Source organism: Rhincodon typus, chromosome 35 (genome assembly GCF_021869965.1).
Source record: "Rhincodon typus isolate 14 chromosome 35, sRhiTyp1.1, whole genome shotgun sequence".
Taxonomy (NCBI): domain Eukaryota; kingdom Metazoa; phylum Chordata; class Chondrichthyes; order Orectolobiformes; family Rhincodontidae; genus Rhincodon; species Rhincodon typus.
In genome coordinates this window covers 4,533,779-4,551,836 of record NC_063366.1, presented here as the reverse complement: position 1 = coordinate 4,551,836, position 18,058 = coordinate 4,533,779, and the positions used below count along the sequence as shown (strand labels likewise).

The following is an 18,058-nucleotide window of genomic DNA, read 5'->3' as shown; positions in this document are numbered from 1 at the left end:
CTCACAGTCAATCCAAATATTTCTGCAGCAACATGAGTTTCCTGAAGTTTGGGAAACTGACCGGTGAAATGGAGGTGACTTTGAGCATCAGATCAAATGGGGATTTAAACTTGTCATTGTCCCATCTGAATAAAACTTCATTTATTGCAGCTGCTGTCTCAGTTCCCCTGGGAAATGTTTGTTATTTAGAATCCTAGTCACTGTCTGTCATTTGGAAAATCGACCAGTATACTCCTATTGTTTGTTTCATAGAATTTTAAAGTGCAGAAGGAGGCCATTTGACCCACTATGTTTGTACTGGCTCCCAAAAGAGTAACCCAGCTAGCCTCATTCTCCAGTACTATATCTGTAGCTGTCTAAATTCATCACTTCCAAGTATATATGCAGCACTCTTTTGAAACTTCCTATGGAATCATTCTCTACCACTTACTGAGAGAGCACATTCCAAACCTAATGATTCTCTGAATAAAGAAATTTCTGTTCATCTCACTCGAATTCTCTTGCTGACAATCTTGAAATAATGACTCTTAGTTACTGAATTACCTACTGGTAGAAACAAAATACCCTTCTTTACCCTTTCAAAATTGTTCATAAGTTTGAACACCTCAGTAAGGTCATCTCTTATTCTCCTTGGAGCAGGAAAAATTAAGCCCAATTTGTCTAATCTTTCCTTAGATCTAAAATTCCTCATTGCTGGTATTGTTTGAGTAAATCTTCTTTGCACTTCTTCCAGGGCTTTAACATCGTTTCTAAAATAGGGTGCCCAGAACTGAATGCAATACTCCAAATATAGTCTGACCAATGATTTGTAGAGGTGTAGCATCACTTCCTTGCTCTATGCCTGTATTTATAAACCCAAGGATCCTTTTAGCCTTCTTAACAACTGTTTCAACATGCCCGGCCACCTTCAGAGAATTATGCACTTGAACCCCGAATTCTCTCTGCTTCTGTACTCCCCCCAAAGTTGTACTATTGAGCCTGTATTGTCTCTCTGAGGCATTACCTCATATTTCCCTGCATTGCAGGTGTCTGCCCATTTGGCCAACTTGTCAATGTGTCTCTGAAGTCACTCAGTGTCATTCTCACAATTCAGTATTCTCCCTAGTTTAGTATCATTTGCAAGTTTAGAGATTTTGCTCTCAACACATATTTCTACATCATTTACATAAATCAAAAAAAGCAATGGTCCCAACACTGATCTCTCGGGAACACCACTTTCAACTCGTCTCCTGTCTGAGAAATGCCCATCTGTATCGATATATGGCCGCCAAGGAGCCATCAATCCCAAACATTTTTAATTTGCTAACCAACCTGCCATGTGGCACCATATTAAATACTTCCTGAAAGTCTAAATGTACAACATCCACAGCACTACCTTCATCCATTGCTTGTGTCACTAGGTTGAATAACTCAATTAAATTTGTCAGACATGACCTGCCCTTGACAAAGTCATGTTGACTGTCTCATATTAACATATTTTTCTCTAATTGTATATATTTACCTTATCCTGTATTATGGCCTTCCTCAGTTTTCCCACTATTGATGTTAAGCTGACAGGTCTGTGGTTTCCTGCCCTTTTCTTAAACAGCAGTGTCACTTTTGCAGTTCTCCAGGTGTAGTCCTGGGTTCAGAGAGGCCTGTAAAATTTCTGTCAACAGCTCTGCAATTTGGTGTTACCTCTCTCAGCAATCTTGGATGCATCCCATCTAGACCTGATGACTCCTGTACCTGGAGTACTGCTTGCCTGTTTAGCACCTCTTACTATCATTATACTGCACAATTGCTCAACACCTACGCTTTCAACTGGGCCACTGGCACCATTTTCTAATTTGGTAAAGAGAGAAGCAAAGTACTCATTTTGTACCTCTGCCATACCCTTCACTTCAGTGAGCAGTTTACCCTGGTTGTACCATATGGGCCCCACTCTATCCTTCACTAATTCTTTACAATTAATATGTTGGAAGACATTTGTTTTTGCGCAGCCTGCCATTCTTTCCTCATGCTTCTTCTTAGCCCTCCTTATTGCAGCCTCAGATCATCTCCTGCATTTGAGATACTCTTCCTGATTTCTGTTGCTATTATTATTCTGGTGTGCATCATATGGCTCCTTTTCATCCTTATTTTATCATCAGTATCCTTTGTCATTCAAGGTACTCTAGCTTTGGATACTCCATATTTATTTTCATGGGTATGCACTAGCTTGCACTGTATTCATCTCTTTTGAAAGTCTCCCTTTTCCCATCCACTGTTTTATTCCCCAAAATTCTTTTCCAATCAACCTGCTCCAGCTCAACTTTTAAGCTGCTAAAATCTGCCATTTTCCAGTCTGGTATCTTAATCCTTGACTGATTTTTTTTTTTTTAATCCTTTTTCCAAATTATTATTGAACTTATTATATTACCCTATTTCCTAAATGCTTCCCCACTATGGTGTCCTCCACTTGGCCTACCTCATTTCCTAGGACCAAATGCAACACAGCTTCCACCTTAAAATCAATATGAGATCATGTGGTGTTGGTGAAGACCAGTTTTATGCTTTGAATATGCACCTAGCATAAAAAATACTCAGGTTACTTAAATGGAAATTGTGAAATTTCTTCCCATATTTTCCATAAAACACAGACCAAGGAGTGTGAGTAGCTGAGGAAAATATTGTTTCAGTGTGGCTGTTTGAAGGCTTCTGGTTTGTTCCAGGAATTCCAGGATACACTGCATTCAGTCAGACTGCACATCCCAAATTCAATTATCATCCACAGTACTGGGCAAAATGATCAAATCCAAGCCCGAGGTTTTTGGGGAAGGCTGAAGCCTTAAAGGTAAAATCTTCAAAAGAAGCTGGGATTCCGGTGTATCCACATCACTGTCTTCCCACAATCCTGAAATCATTCCACTAAATCTTTTCTATACTCTCTCCAACATTCTTTCTTAAACATTCCCAGGCCACCTCAGCCTCTTCCCGACAGGCAGTCTGAATATGCAGTCTCCATGAGCAATACTCAGTCTACAGACCAACAAGCTGTTTTCAGTTTCACAAGATAGTTGAATGATCAGGAAACAAGATGAAGCAGAGCATCAAATATTTCTCCCCATCAAATCAGATTCCATTCACCTCTCTACATGTCGATTTCAAAGCAGAAACCCACTTCTGAGCACTGGCCCAGCTCTTCAGCTGATCATAACGAACACCAGCATCAACCTCTAAAGCAACTGATGCAAAACCTGAAGTGAGGACAGTTGTGTTAAATATACAAAGCTCAATATAATTCTGACTGGGGGGACCTGGCCACTGTGCTGTCCAGAAACAGCAACAACTTGTATTTCTATAGCACCTTTAAGGTCACAATATGTTTCAACGTACATTGCCAAAGTTTGTCAGTGAGCCCAATGAGAGGATGTTAGGAGAGATGAGCAAAAGCATTTTTTTCACTCGTGCGTGTCACTGGCTGGACCAGCATTTTTGCCAATCTCTAGTTGTCCTTGTGTGATGGAATATGAGCTATCTCCTTGAACTACTGCAATTTCTGTGCTGTATGGAGACCCACAATGATGTTAGGGAGAGAATTCCAGGATTTCAGTCCAACAACACTGAAGGAACGATGATGTGTTTCCAAGTCAGAGTGGCTTGGAGGGGAACTTGCAGGTGGTGATGTTCCCATATTTCTGTTGCCTTTGTCCTTCTGTTGGTAGTGGTCGTTGGTTTGAAAGATGTTGTCTCAGGATCTTTAGCGAATTCCTGCATGTATCTTGTAGAGATGGTACACAGTGCTGCTACCGAGCATTATTGGTGGAGGAAGTCATTGATGGTTGTGGTGTCAATCAAGCAGGATGCTTTGTGCTTGATGGTATCCAGCTTCAAATGTTGTAAGAGCTTATCCAGGCAAGCAGGGTGTATTCCATCACACTCCTGATTTGTGTCTTGTAGATTGTGGACAGGCTTTGGGCAGTCAGGAAGTGAGTTACTTGTTGCAGTACTTCGAGCCTCTGACCTGCTGTGGAGCTAATTTATTTAAATGTCTAGTCCAGTTCAGTTTACGGTCAATGGTAACACCCCCAGTATTTGATAATGGGGGAATACAATGCTGGTAATGCCACTGAATGGCAAAGGGCAATAGTTCGATTGTCTCTCTTGGAGATGGTTCTTTCCTGGCATTTGTGTGGCACCAATGTTAGTTGCCATTTGTCAGCCCAAGCTTGGATTTGTTCAGGTCTTGCTGCATTTGGACACAGACAGCTTTAAGGAGTTGTGAATAGTGCTGAACATTGTGCAACCATTTGTGAACATCCCCACTTCTGACTTTATGATGGAGGGAAGATCATTGATCAAGCAGTTTAAGATGGTTGGGCCTAGGATTCTACCCTGAGGTACTCCTACAGAGATGTCTTGGAGCTGAGAATGACTGACCTCCAAAATCACAGTCAACTTCTTATGTGTTAAGCATGATAATCCAGTGAAGAGTTTTCTACTGATTCTCATTATTCCAGTTTTGCTAGCACTCCTTGACGTCAGACCAGGTCATAAGCTGCCTAAGTGTCAAGGGCTGTCACTGTCACTTCACCTCTGGAATTCAGCTCTTTTTTTCCACGTTTGAACCAAGGCTGTAATGAGGTCAGGAGCTGAGCAGCCCCACTGGAATCCACAGTGGGCGTCACTAAGCAGGTTATTGCTGAGCAGGTGCTGCTTGATAGCACTTTCGATGACACCTTCCATCATTTTACTGATGATCAACAGTAGACTGATGGGGCGGTAATTGGCCTGGTCGGATTTGTCCTGCATTTTGTATACAGGAAATGACTGGACAATTTTCCACATTGTCGGGCAGATGCCAGTTTTGTAGCTGTTTGGAACAGTTTGGCTAGGGATCTGGCAAATCCTAGAGCACAAGTCTTCAGTCTTATTGCTGGCATGGTGTCAGGGCCCATAGCCTTTGCAGTATCCAGTGCCTGTCAATCAGATTGGCTGAAGACTGATTTCTGTAATGCTGGGGACCTCTGGAGGAAACTGAACTGGAACATCCACTTGTCATTTCTGGCAAAAGATTGTAGCAAATGCTTCAGCCTTATCTTTTGCACTGATGTACTGGGCTCTTCCATCATTGGGGATGAGGATATTTGTGGAACCTCCTCCTCCAATGAGTTGTTTAGTTGTCCATCACCATTCATGTCTTAATGTGGTAGGATTGCAGAGCTTAGATCTGATTCATTGGTTGTGTAATCACTTAGCTCTGTCGATCACTTGCTGCTTATGCTGTTTGGTATGCACATAGTTCTGTTTTGGAGCTTGATATTTATTTTTAGGTATACCTGGTGCTGTTCCTGGCATGCCCTTCCGCATTCTTCATCGAACCAGGGTTGATCTCTGGATTGATACCAATGTGGAGGATATGCCAGGTCATGAGGTTGTTGATTGTGTTTATGTACAATTCTGTTGCTGATGAACTACAGCTCCTCATGGATGCGCAGTCTTGAGTTGCTAGATCTGTTCGAAGTCTGTCCCATTTAGCACTGTGATAATGCCACACAACACGATGGATAGTATTAACAATGTAAGGTGATACTTTGTCTCCACAAGGACAGTGTGGAGGTCACTCTTACTGATACTGTCATGGACAGATGTATCTGCAGCAGACAGATTGGTGAGGATGAGGTCAAGTATGTTTTTCCCACTCAGTTCCCTCCCCACCTGCTGCAGACCCAGTCTAGTAGCAGTATCCTTTAGGACTTGACCAGCTCAATCAAGCCACTCTTGCTGATGAACATCAAATTCCCCACCCAAAGTAATTCTGCACCCTTGCCATACTCATTGCTTCCTTCAAGTGTTGTTCAATATGGAGCAGCAATAGTTCAGCAGCCAAGGAAGGATGGTAAATGGTAATCAGCAGGAAGTTTCCTTGCCCATGTTTGACCGGGTGCCATGAGACTTCATGTGTCCATTGTCAATGTTGAAGACTCCCAGTACAACTCCCTCTCAACTGCATACCACAGTGCCACCATGTCTGCTGGGCCTGGTGATGTTTGTATGATATGATTCCTTCTGTGTGATTAGTCAGGCATGACCAGTTTATGAGACAGCACTCCCAATTTTGGCATTAGCCTCCAGATGCTAATAAGGAGGATTTTGCAAGGTCCACTGGGCTGTTTTTGCCATTGTCATTTCCGGTGCCTAGGTCAATGCCAGATGGTCCATTGAGTTTCATTTCTTTGTTGAAACATTACATGTGTCTCTGGATAATAGTCTAGCAATAACACTACTAGACCATTGCCTCCCTTTCTGAAGAAGGGTCTAGACCCGAAATGTTAGCTTTCCTGCTCCTCTGATGCTGCTTGGCCTGCTGTGTTCATCCAGCTCTACACCTTGTTATCTCTTCACTTTCATTATGTCATGTTGACTTTCAACTGACGGTAGTTTGATCTTTTAAAATGTATTCCTAAGATTTTTCTAATGATACATTCCAGCATTTTTGGAAACTGATGTCAGGGAAACTGGCTTGTTGTTGCCTGTTTAATCCACCCCCATCCCTTCTTGATTTGTGGTGTTACATTTACCAATTTAGAATCTGCTGGGACCTTTCTAGAACCTGCATGGAAATAATGAATGAATAGTGGGAATTTTACACCTGGATTAGTGAAAGACAAAATTGACCCACATTTCTGAACTACTGTTTGCACCCACATGAACTCCCAAAATACTTCTTTAATTTCAAAAATATACTTTATTCATAAAAAATCTCTCTGTACATATAGAGTCAGAGTCCTATAGCTTGGAGAAATCTCAGGGCTGAGTGATCTGGCGGCTCTGTGCAATATCTGATCAATAGTGAAATTTCAGGGCTGAGTGATCCGGCGGTTCTGTGCAGTATCTGATCAATAGCAAAATTGCAGTGCTACTTTGCCTGTTATCTGAGGGCAGTTTTAATCAACTCTCCCATTGGAAAGGAATGTCCATCTGGATATTGTGTTCTAGCCCATGGTTAGTCCATGTGAAATATCACACATGATCTGCTTGAGACACATTCCGAAAGGAGGAACTCAGGTGGCGTTTCCTTGTTGTATTTACGGCTATTTTCTTCACAGTACCTTTTGCCAGGTGGGATCAAAGCGGTTCGCCTGCTTTCCACTGAACATGAAGCCAGTGTTCAGAGCCAAGGTGTTCAAGAGGGCACTGGATAATCATTGTAATGGAAACAATGTAAAGGTGGCAGCATGGTGGCTCAGTGGTTAGCACTGCTGCCTCACAGCGCCAGCGACCCGGGTTCAATTCCACTCTTGGGCAACTATCCATGTGGAATTTGCACATTCTCCCTATGTCTGTGTGGGTTTCCTCTAGGTGCTCCAGTTTCCTCCCACAGTCCAAAGATGTGCAGGTTAGGTGGATTGGCCATACTAAATTGCCCCATCGTGTCCAGGGATGTACAGCTTAGGTAGGTTATAGGGGGATGGGTCTGGGTGGGATGCTCCAAGTGTCGGTGTGGACTTGTTGGGCCGAAGGGCCTGTTTCCACACTGTAGGGATTCTATGATTATGGGGGAAAGCTGGAGAATGGCACAAAATCATACTGTTCATTCAGAGAGCTAGTGCAGTTACAATGAGCTCAATGCCCTCCCTGCCCCATGAACTGTAATAATTTTCCAACTCTGTAAATCATTGACACCTTCTTTTTGACCAGGCTATCTAGCCTCTCTGGCCACACAACAATGCAGAGCAAGCATGTGGTGTAATCAAGCTTCCTAATGAGTGTATATGGAGGCATACATCTGGAACTACAACAGTAAATTTACACAATTCAACATTTAAAAGGCATTTGGATGGGTACATGAATAGGAAGGGCCTAGAGGGAAAGGGACCAAATGCTGGCAAATGGAACTAGATTAATTTAGGATACTTGGTTGGCGTGGATGAGTTGGACTGCAGAGTCTGTTTCCATGCTCTACAACTCTATGACTGTATGTTCTGATTTGTCCTCCTTTGGTTTAGTGTTCAACACATTTTCTATTGACATCATTGTTGTTAAGCAGCTCAGGTAGTTTCATCGTGTCAAGCTGCTGTGAAATGGACATCATTGTTGAATTAACTGACTAGTTAAGAGTTTGTAAACCTTAAATTTACACAACTGCCAACTGGCCTTCTTGTATGGGGACTGTGGTAAAAATGATCCAACAAGATCTTTCATGGCCTTAGTGGTTGACCAGACCACTTCTCCCTGATGATTGTGCTGACCCTGTCAAGCTCCTGATGTTTATCGAGTGAAGTATGCCACTCAGACTGACGCTCACACCAGCAACCACCTCCCCACTCCGCCCTTCCCTTCAGGATGTCAAACAACAGCAGCGTTCACATTTATTAAATCCTCTCTCATCTGGTGTTGTGGTTGGAAGTTATATTTACCATTGCCCCTGCCCAGCTTGTTCATTTCTCCTACATTAATCCAGTTTTGTAGGTTCATCAGAATTCGACCTTTGGTTATAAAAAACAACTTCAGCACTTATTATCCAAGACCTTCTTAAAGGTAAATACACTCGGGTGTCATCTTGTCAGGCCCAGTTGAAACATAACAAGCTCTTGCAAATATTTAAAGCAGAATAATACATCTTTTGAACCTAATTAGTGACCACAAGGCTGCTCATTATAGATTGCTTCAGTTGTTGTTACCCTTCTGTCTTCAACTACCTTTTTGTCCACTCCCCATACATGAGTCTAGACTCCTCTATGAGCATGTATGCACTAAATCCATGACAAAACACTCGTAAAAAATTCGTACATGTAGGAGCGAGATTCCCGAACCCGAGACAAAGACTCAGAAGGCAGATGGATACAGGCCCGTAATGAACTTTTATTCAAGCAAAAACCAGTTAGTGCAGGGAGAAGGATAAAGGATCTTCCCTGAATCTGGCTTCAATGTGAGGATGCAGTCATCCCTTAATCTTAAACTCAGATTGGAAGAGAGATCAATGACACACTCTGATTTTTATAGTAAAAAGCAGCATTTTTATACATTGTGTTACAGTAATTGTACACAACGTGATTACTGTACCCTTGTCTTCCCTTCTGTAGGACCAATCCTGTAAAACACCTGATCAATGATGGGCATTCCTACAGATAACCCTAAGTTCTTAGTTCAAAGTTTTGGCAAAGATCTGTAGCTTGGGTTGTGGGTGAGGTTGTTGACTTGCTCACCGAGCTGGCTTGTTCCCATTCACCTTGCTTGGTGACATCATCAGTGGAGCCTCCGATGAAGCGACATTATTCTGCTCCGCTTGGAATTTATACTGTCCGGTCCGTTATGGTGAGTAGTGTCATTTCCGGTTTTGTATGGGTTTGTATATGGGGTCCAATTCTGTGTATTTGTTGATTGCATTACAGGTGGAGAACCATGCCTCTAGGAATTCCCGTGCATGTCTATGTTTGGCTGGGCTACCATGGTTACCTTGTTCCAGTTGAACCGATGGCCTTCATTGTCTGAGTGTACCGATATTAAGGAGAATTCGTCATGCCGTTTTGCTGCTAGTTGATGTTCATGTATTCTGATGGCTAGTTTCCTTCCTGTCTGTCCAATGTAATGTTTGTGGCAGTTGTTGCATTTTGTAAACCACATTGGTTCTGCATGTTGTGGGAATGGGGTTTTAATCCTTGTAAGTGTTTCTCGTAGAGTGGGCTTGTGGGCTATCATGATTCCTAGTGGTCTTGGGAGTCTTGTCAGTTCTGATATGTTCTTGGTGTAGGGCAGTGTGGCCAGTGTTTTAGGGCATACTGTGTCCTCCTGTTGTTGTCTGTTTAGTAGGCACCTGCGGATAAAGTTGCAGGGATATCAGTTTATAGCGAAAATTTTGTATAGGTGCTCTTCCTCTTTCCTGCGTAGTTCCAGGGTGTTGCAGTGTGTCCTGGCCTGTTCAAATAGTGTCCTAATGCAGCTTTGTTTATTGCATTGGGGTGGTTGTTGTGGAAGTTAAGGATTTGATCAGCATGGGTTACTTTTCAGTATACTGAGGTGTGGTATTCCCCGTCGGTCATACGCTCAACTTGAACAACCAGAAAGGAAGTTGATTGTTGTTTTCTTCTTCCCATGTGAAATTAATCCCTGCGAATATGCTGTTGATGAGGTGGTGGGTCTCTTCTAATTTGTTGCGTTTACTAATGACAAATGTGTCATCTATGTACCAGGTCCACAGTTTAGGTTAAATGCAGGGGAGGGTGGTGTGTTCTAGTCTTTGCATACTGCTTCTGCAATGACCCCATTGTGTACCGTTGATCTGTTTGACCATTAAAGATGAAGTGTGTGGTGAGGCAGAGGTCTAGTAGTTTGAGTATGTTGTCATTGCTGATTGAGCTGCTGGTCTGCATTGCTGCTTCCTCTAGTAATGTGGCCACTGTTTCTTTGGTAGTGGAATTCGATTGATGTGAATAAAGTTATGACATCAAAGGATACCATAATCTCATTGTTGCTGATTTTTATTTTCTTGAGGGTATCGAGAAAATCTTGGGTTGAGTGGATGGAATGGGATGATCCGTCGACTAGGTGTTTCAATTGCACCCATAATGCAATCAACAAACACATAGAATTGGACCCCATATACAAACCCATACAGATCAAAACTGAAAATGACACTACTCACCATAACAGACCAAACAGTATAAATTCCAAGCTAAGTAGAATAACGTCGCTTCGTTGGAGGCTCCATTGATGATGTCACCAAGCAAGGTGACGAAACGTCTGAATGAGAACAAGCCAATTCTCAAGCGAACAAGTCAACAACCTCACGAGATTCTTAGTTTTTTATAATGCTTAACAATTATTGTTGTCTCTAGGCCTTGGGATCTTCCTATCTTGCATTCCAAAGTTACTGGCTGTCCCCTTTTCAGTCATGCCCCGCATTGTTTATCTCTAAGGATTGCTTGAATTCTGGTGTCCATTATATTGGCCATTTCTTATCAAATTCCATTACTCCTTTTTATATAAAAAGTTGATTCTGTTTTAAGAACTCGTAATATTAATAATAATTATAATTTTTATAATTATTTCTATTGTTAACTGTTTTTTTAGCCAATCAGACAAGATATACCAGGCATCTCTTTAATGTTTTCCCTTGGTGCATTAATTTTAAAGTTTTAAATCGATCTGATTGTTTAAAGAATCTTTGACTAGAATTTATTAATATTGCAAAAGGTTTCAAAGAGACAGCTAATTTCTGCAAGATAACTTTCACTGCTGTTTCTATGGCTGAATACATCCTTAATGAAACGAGAATTAATGACTTGTATTTTTTTTCTAAATTTTTTAAAGTTACAATTTCATTATTTCTTCTATGTTTTGTTACAAATCTTCCAAATGTTCTTTTTGAATCTACTTTATCACTGTGTTTGCATTCTTTGGGATCTTGCCATTTCAGATAATGCTTTCTTTTGCCTTGGAATAATTTCTTTCCTAAAGGGCGATTGTTTTCACTTATGTTGAAGCAAGCTTTTTTTCAGTCAGCCATTTTGTGTCTCTTAAAAACAGGCAGCTCCAACAGTACATAAATTACTGCCACTGAAAATGACTTGGACTAAAAAAGACTTAGACGAAGAAAGGGGATTTAAAATATATCTTAATTCTTATAAAATTATCCAGGAGCTGTTTACAAACTGCATTGACCTTGAAGCTCTATCCGTTGGTCACATACAATTTTTTTTAAAGGTTTGTTTTTGTAAAACAAGCAGTAGTGCTCAGATTCTAGCCAAGCAATGGTCTTATGTTAGTTTTATCACCATAATTCTGCTGAAATTGACCATACCAGAAAGTTTAAATGCAAGTTAAAATAACCATAAATTGAAATTTGTGATCTTTAATACTGGATTATTAAACATCAGCCAGGAAGTTGGTACCAATCACAGAAATGGCCACAGCCCCCAGATGGGAATAGTGAGAGTGGTGAGTTTCTGCTGATTGTGCTTGTTTGAGGTGACTCTTCAAATTACACTCAGGTTTTTGGGCATTCAGCCACCAATAGTCGGTCATATTTATGACGCCAGTTGACATGCTGTGACTAGCAAATTATTTCAGCAAACAAAAGGTCCACAGATTGCAGTTTATTTGTCACATAAACAGGAAAAATAGTTAAAATAGTTTAATATAGTCATGATTAAATTACCTCGACAAGATAGTATGGATTTTCTGCTTTTTTTCCATTTGTGATAGTGTTTAAAATGGTGCATACTGTCTATTCTTCTTGCCCTTATAAGGCTGGAGGAGGACAGAATGGAGAGAAAGAGTAGGGAGAATAGACAGGAAGAAGAGGTAGGAAACATGACAGGGTGGATCACGAGACAGCAGAGACAGTAGGAGAGATAGGAGGTGAAGCAGCAGAATAGAAGAGAGTAAATTGCTCCCATTCCTTTCATCACTGTCACACTTTCCTACTCCCATGTATGTGCTGACCCCACCACTGCAGATCATCGCTTCCTTGGATGCTGTGGGTCTTCCTCTTCTGATCTTCAGTTAAATATATCTGAGGTTACACATCTGACACTGATGTTTTCGGTCTGAAAGCTTCCAAGGATGAAGAATGCTGTTCCCACACTGGAAATCTCTGTCAAACATTTACCATGGGAACTAAGACAGTGATAGCGTTAGGTTTAGGGTTAGGGATAGGGTGAGGTCTTATACAATTGTGACAATGACAAGTTTAAATCCCCACCTGATTTGCTACTCAATGCCAGCTCCTTTTTGCCAGTCAGTTTCCCAAGCTTCAGGAAACCTGTGTTGCTCTGGACATGTTTGGAGCAATTTGGATTTCAAACAAAATTTTATGCAGTGTGTAAAATGGCCCCTGACCTCTCACCATTGTTTCCATACAATGACACCAGAGGTCACATAAGTATAGGAAGTCACAATGTACAAAGGAACTTATTGAACATTGCCCTTAATATAAAGAAGGAAAAAGATTGTTTCCACTATTCTTTGCAAGCTACACCACATACATGGCCCATAATGGAAATTATCACTCATTAAATTAAAAGACTGTTTGATCGTTCTAGTTTGTTCCAATTTTGTCTGTCTCTATCATGCATTACACAGTTTTTAAAGTATTTAGACCTTTTTATGGTATGCGTACAAATTGTTACTGGCTGTTCACCTGGTTTCTGTTGGTTCTTGAGGTAACTCTGCCTCTCTGTGGAATATTGCTTTCGCTGTATAATTGTTGCTGATGATCTACTGCATTTGTCAGGGAATTGTTGAGCTCTGGAACTGACAGTCATTTCAGTCCTTTACTCAGTTGGCAAAATCAGATCTGCCTGAACAGATGTCTGCTGTGAAGGAGCAGCATCTCTGATTGCATATCTGTGGTTGTGATAACTGAACTCGTTGTTCACTTTCATTATATAAAATTAAAATGACAACTTCTCCAAATGGTCCCAAATTGCCAAATGAGTTGACTTTTGTTTAATGCATTGAATGCCTGCACTCTGACCAGCTCTCCAGCTCTTAGCTCTGACAATTATTTGACAGCTTTATCGAAGTGAAATTTGGCTTTCTGTTGTTTCACTTTGATCTTGTGACTCACTCCTGGTCTACTTCTGGCTTCAGTAGTACTTTAGCTATCAGGTGTGACATGACTGGACAACTTTCCAAGTCGGATTCCAAAGTGAAATCTGGCTTGAGAGACTGTAAGTTTTATCATCTTTTTGTTTACCATGATGGTCTGTCACTGAACACATTTACAAGAGACTGCTAATGTACTTTTAACAAAAAAACCGCTAAAGTTTAGTGCACACAAAGGAAAAACACAACTTATATTACACTATTCAAGAAATATTTGAAACAGTCTTAACACAAATGTAAAAAATAAATATTCAATACTTACAGATACCTTTATCCCCATAATAAAGCTCCTTATTGTTTAACATCTGTAATAATTTCTTTTTGGCAAATTTCTGCATTGATTCAATGCTATTTTCTTTAGTTAAAGACTCTTCCTGAGACCCTTAACTAAGGTGCTAACACATGTCACTTATTACCTAACGTGTTTCTTCAACTCATGTCTTCAACAACCTTCTGCTTCTGGCTTTTTCTTCTAAACAACTGCCCTGACTGTTTAGTGACTGCTAAACTAACTTCACCCATCCTGTTAAAGACCTTACCTTGCTGACTAAACTGGTTACTGTCTGAATGAACCTGCTTTGGGGACTATCTCCTCTCTCTGAATTGTAAACATCAAGTCAGCAAACACCCATACAATTAACCTCCTGGGATCTTGCCTGTCATTAATTAAAATTACTTGAATACTTGTGACTTTAGCTGATTGTTCAAAATGACTTTCTAACCTCCTAAAAAGGCAGAGGTTATCAGAACTGAAAACTATAATTCATTTTTCTACTGTCTTCAAATCCAAGTTTCCAAGTAATAATAACAATAATATATTATCAGCCTTCATCACACTACTTTCCCTTTTTTTCTCCCACTCAGGTACTCATCGAAAAGTTCACAAGCAAAGACAATAGCCAGGATCTCTCTCTCTTGATCTGAGAATAGCATAATTCAATTGTGTTAACACTCTGGATGCAAACATAACTAGTTGTTCTTCCTGTTTGGAAGTTGCTTCAAGTCTACTTTCACTGGCATCACAGACATCGCCATCATACCTCAGCACTGGTGTTCTCATCACTTGTTGTTTGATGTGAGTGAAAGCTGCCCAAATGTCACTGATCATCCTTTGCAGTGAGCTCGTGTAGAAGTGTACACCCTGATAACACATTGTGCAAGAACTTGGCTATGTAGTTCTTGTTCACTGATGTTGTAGCAGGTGCAGCAACTTTGTGAAGATTTTATTACAGAAATCACACTGATTAGGTTTCTCCAGTCTGAATGTGTTGATGGACCAGGAAATACAGTGTTAAAGGCTTGTTACACACCTCACACGTGAGTGGTTTCTCAATAGTGTCAACAGATCAAAGACTTCACAAAATCTTCATCTCAAACTTCACTCTGAAAGGGTTATTTATCTGTGTGGATCCTCAGATGAAGAAGGAGGATCGACGATTGCAAAAATGATTTGTCACAGACACTGCACTTGAATGGTTTCTCCCCTGTGTGAATGCGTTTGTGTCTGCGGAGGTTTGATGACCCAGAGAATGATTTCTCACATGCATTGCATGTGAATGGCTTCTCTCTTGTGTGAGTGCGTTAGTGCATGCGAAGGGTGGCTGACTCTGAGAACGATTTATTGCACATCTCGCACTTGAATGGTTTCTCCCCACTGTGAGTGCGTTGGTGTACTTGGAGGGCTGATGTCCATGAAAATGACTTGTCACACACATCACACTTGAATGGTTTCTTCCCTGTATGGACAGGCTGATGGACCAAGAGTTTTGAAAATTGTGTGAAGGCTTTGTCACACACATCGCATTTGAATGGTTTGTCCCCAGTGTGAGTGCGTTTGTGTGCACAGAGGGTTGATGACTGTGAGAATGATTTGTCACACAACTCACATGTAAATGGTTTCTCGCCTGTGTGAATGCGTTGGTGTCTATGGAGACTTGATGACTGTGAGAATGATTTGAAACACACCTCACATGTGAGTGGCTTCTCCCCTGTGTGAATCCTCTGGTGTGTCAGGAGATTGGAAGCCTGGGTGAAAGCTGTGTCACAAACCTCACACCTGAATGGTTTCTCCCCTGTGTGCTTCCTCTGGTGTCTCAGGAGTGTGGAAGATGTCACAAAATCTTTATTACAAGCCTCACACTTGAATGGTTTCTTTTCCATAAGGCTGCCTATGTGTTAGAAATGTTACAATAGGTACACTTTGTGGTTTAGGAGATCTTATGACCCTGTGGAGTTTTCCTCACACTTGAGCAGCCTGTCAACTGTAGTAATGAGTCAATGGTTCATGAGGTTCAATGAACAATTGAAGATCTCACCACACTTGGAGCCACTCCCACTTCTTCCCAGCCTCACCCTGACTGATTACCCACAGTTGAATCTTCAGAAAGGGTGGTTCCGATGGAAGGTTCCACACCACTGACCAGTTTCAGATCTGATGATGTGTCAAAGCTCTCCTGACCAATTTCCAGATTATGGTTTCACTGCCCAACCTTCCCTGTGTTGAGCGATGCTGCAAAGGGATTGGATCTCTTCCCATAGTTCTGCAGTTGATCGTTGAGCGACAGTCAGGATCTAGCTATGGTGTCTATCCTCTCCATATTCTCTGGTGTAGTACAATGCAATCCTTCTGTAAAACAGGAATAAGAAACATGATTTCGTCCAACTCCCTCTCCTGATTTGCTGAAGCGGTTGATTCTTCAGTTAAAGACTGTTCCAGTGTGCGCCAGTCTGCTACTCCCCTGTGTGGGGTATCAGATACAAGTTACTTCTTTATCCTCACTTGACTGTCACATATCCTCTGTTTCCAACAGGGACACTGGATAGTGACCAGGAGTAGACAATATGGCTACTTTCTTTCTTCTGTTCAAAACCCATTTTCCAAGACACTGTGTGGGCAATGAAAAAAACAGTTGAACTGAGTGTAAAATGGGATATCAATTCAGTATGAACCCGTGTTGTGCTGGAGTAGTCTCACTTTACCTTTACAGTATGTATTTAAGATAATACAAACTGAAGAGACATACTAGTTAGCAGAGATATTGAATTCTCCCCATTCTTTTCCAAACTTATTTTGGTCAGTGAGTGTAAAAAGCTGAGGAAAATATTTCTTCAGTGTAGTTGATTGAGGGTTCTGGTTTATACACTATGTTTACGCAGACTGCATATTCCTAAATTCAGCTTTCAGCGACACTAGGCAAAACTATCAAATCCAAGCCTTGACTTTTGGGAAAAGGCATGGCCATCAGATATATTTAAAGAAGGCATTAAAACACAATTCAATAAACGTGTCTCCTAGTATTGCAGCTGCAGTAATTCATCCAGGCTCCTTAAACTGCACCTTCCAAGCCAATGCGCTACTATCTCAAAGAACAAGGACAGCAGATACATGAGACCATCACCACCTGTGTGTTTCCCTGCCAGCCACTCACCATCCTAACTTGGAAATATATTTTTATTCCTTCACGGTCATTGGATCAAAACCAAAAGATCAGATCAAAGCTATCAATTCTTGTTGTCAATTGAGGACAACCAGTCAAGTAACAGGAAAAAGCAGCTCCATGAACACACAAGTGCAGGACATAATGTTAGTGTCTTCAGCCAAAAATATCAAGTGGATGATCAAACTCACCTGCCTCCTGGATATTCCATTCGAAACATCAGGATGGATATTTTGGGTTCAAACTTTGCTGCTTCACTCACCATCTCCTCACTTGGTTTTCAGTCGCAAAAGGAAGTGAAGTTTCAGCAGACTAAGGAGGGAAAATGGGTAGGGTAGGGGCTCAACTAACCCCCATATTTATACACATTTTAGATGATTGGATAGGAAAGCAGATCTCCAAATTTGGAGATGAAACAAGATGGACAATAGTGTAAGCGACAGGTGTAGAAACATCAAATTATAAAGAGAAATTGACGGAATAATGAATTGGACAACACTGTGGCAAATGAATTTCTATGTCAGCACTTTGCACTGACAAAAAAATACAACAGAGTATTTTATAAGTGGTGAAAATCAAGACACAGTAGATGTTCAAAGAAACTTCAGGACTCAGGTACAGAGATCATTAAAATGTCATGAACAGGGTCAAAAAATAATCAAAAAGACTTACTGAATGCTGGCCTTTGCAACTCGAGAAAAATAATACAATAAGGTTTTGGAGTAGATTTGTAGCTCAGGTTGTGAGTGTTGAGGTTGGTTGGCTCGCCGAGCTGGTTTGTTGTTCCGCAATGTTTCATTACCATGCTTGGTAACATCCTCAGTGCAGCCTCTGATGAAGCGTCGGTGTGTTTTCCCGCCTGGTTTTTAAACTCTGGGGTCCGTTGGATGGATTGCCTCACTTCTGGGTTTCCTCCGTAGTGGAATGTATATGGGGTCAAGTTCAATGTGTTTATTAATAGACTGCTTCGTGGAGTGCCATGCTTCCAGGAGTTCTCGTGCTTGTCTCTGCCTAGCCTGTCCCAGGATCTTGGTGTTGTCCCAGTCGAA

The 18,058-nt window shown here is 41.2% G+C and overlaps 1 pseudogene; it reads right to left on the bottom strand.

Annotated features, from left to right (window-relative positions):
• Positions 1-18,058, bottom strand: part of LOC109936042 — a 27,413-nt pseudogene that overhangs the window by 4,198 nt on the left and 5,157 nt on the right.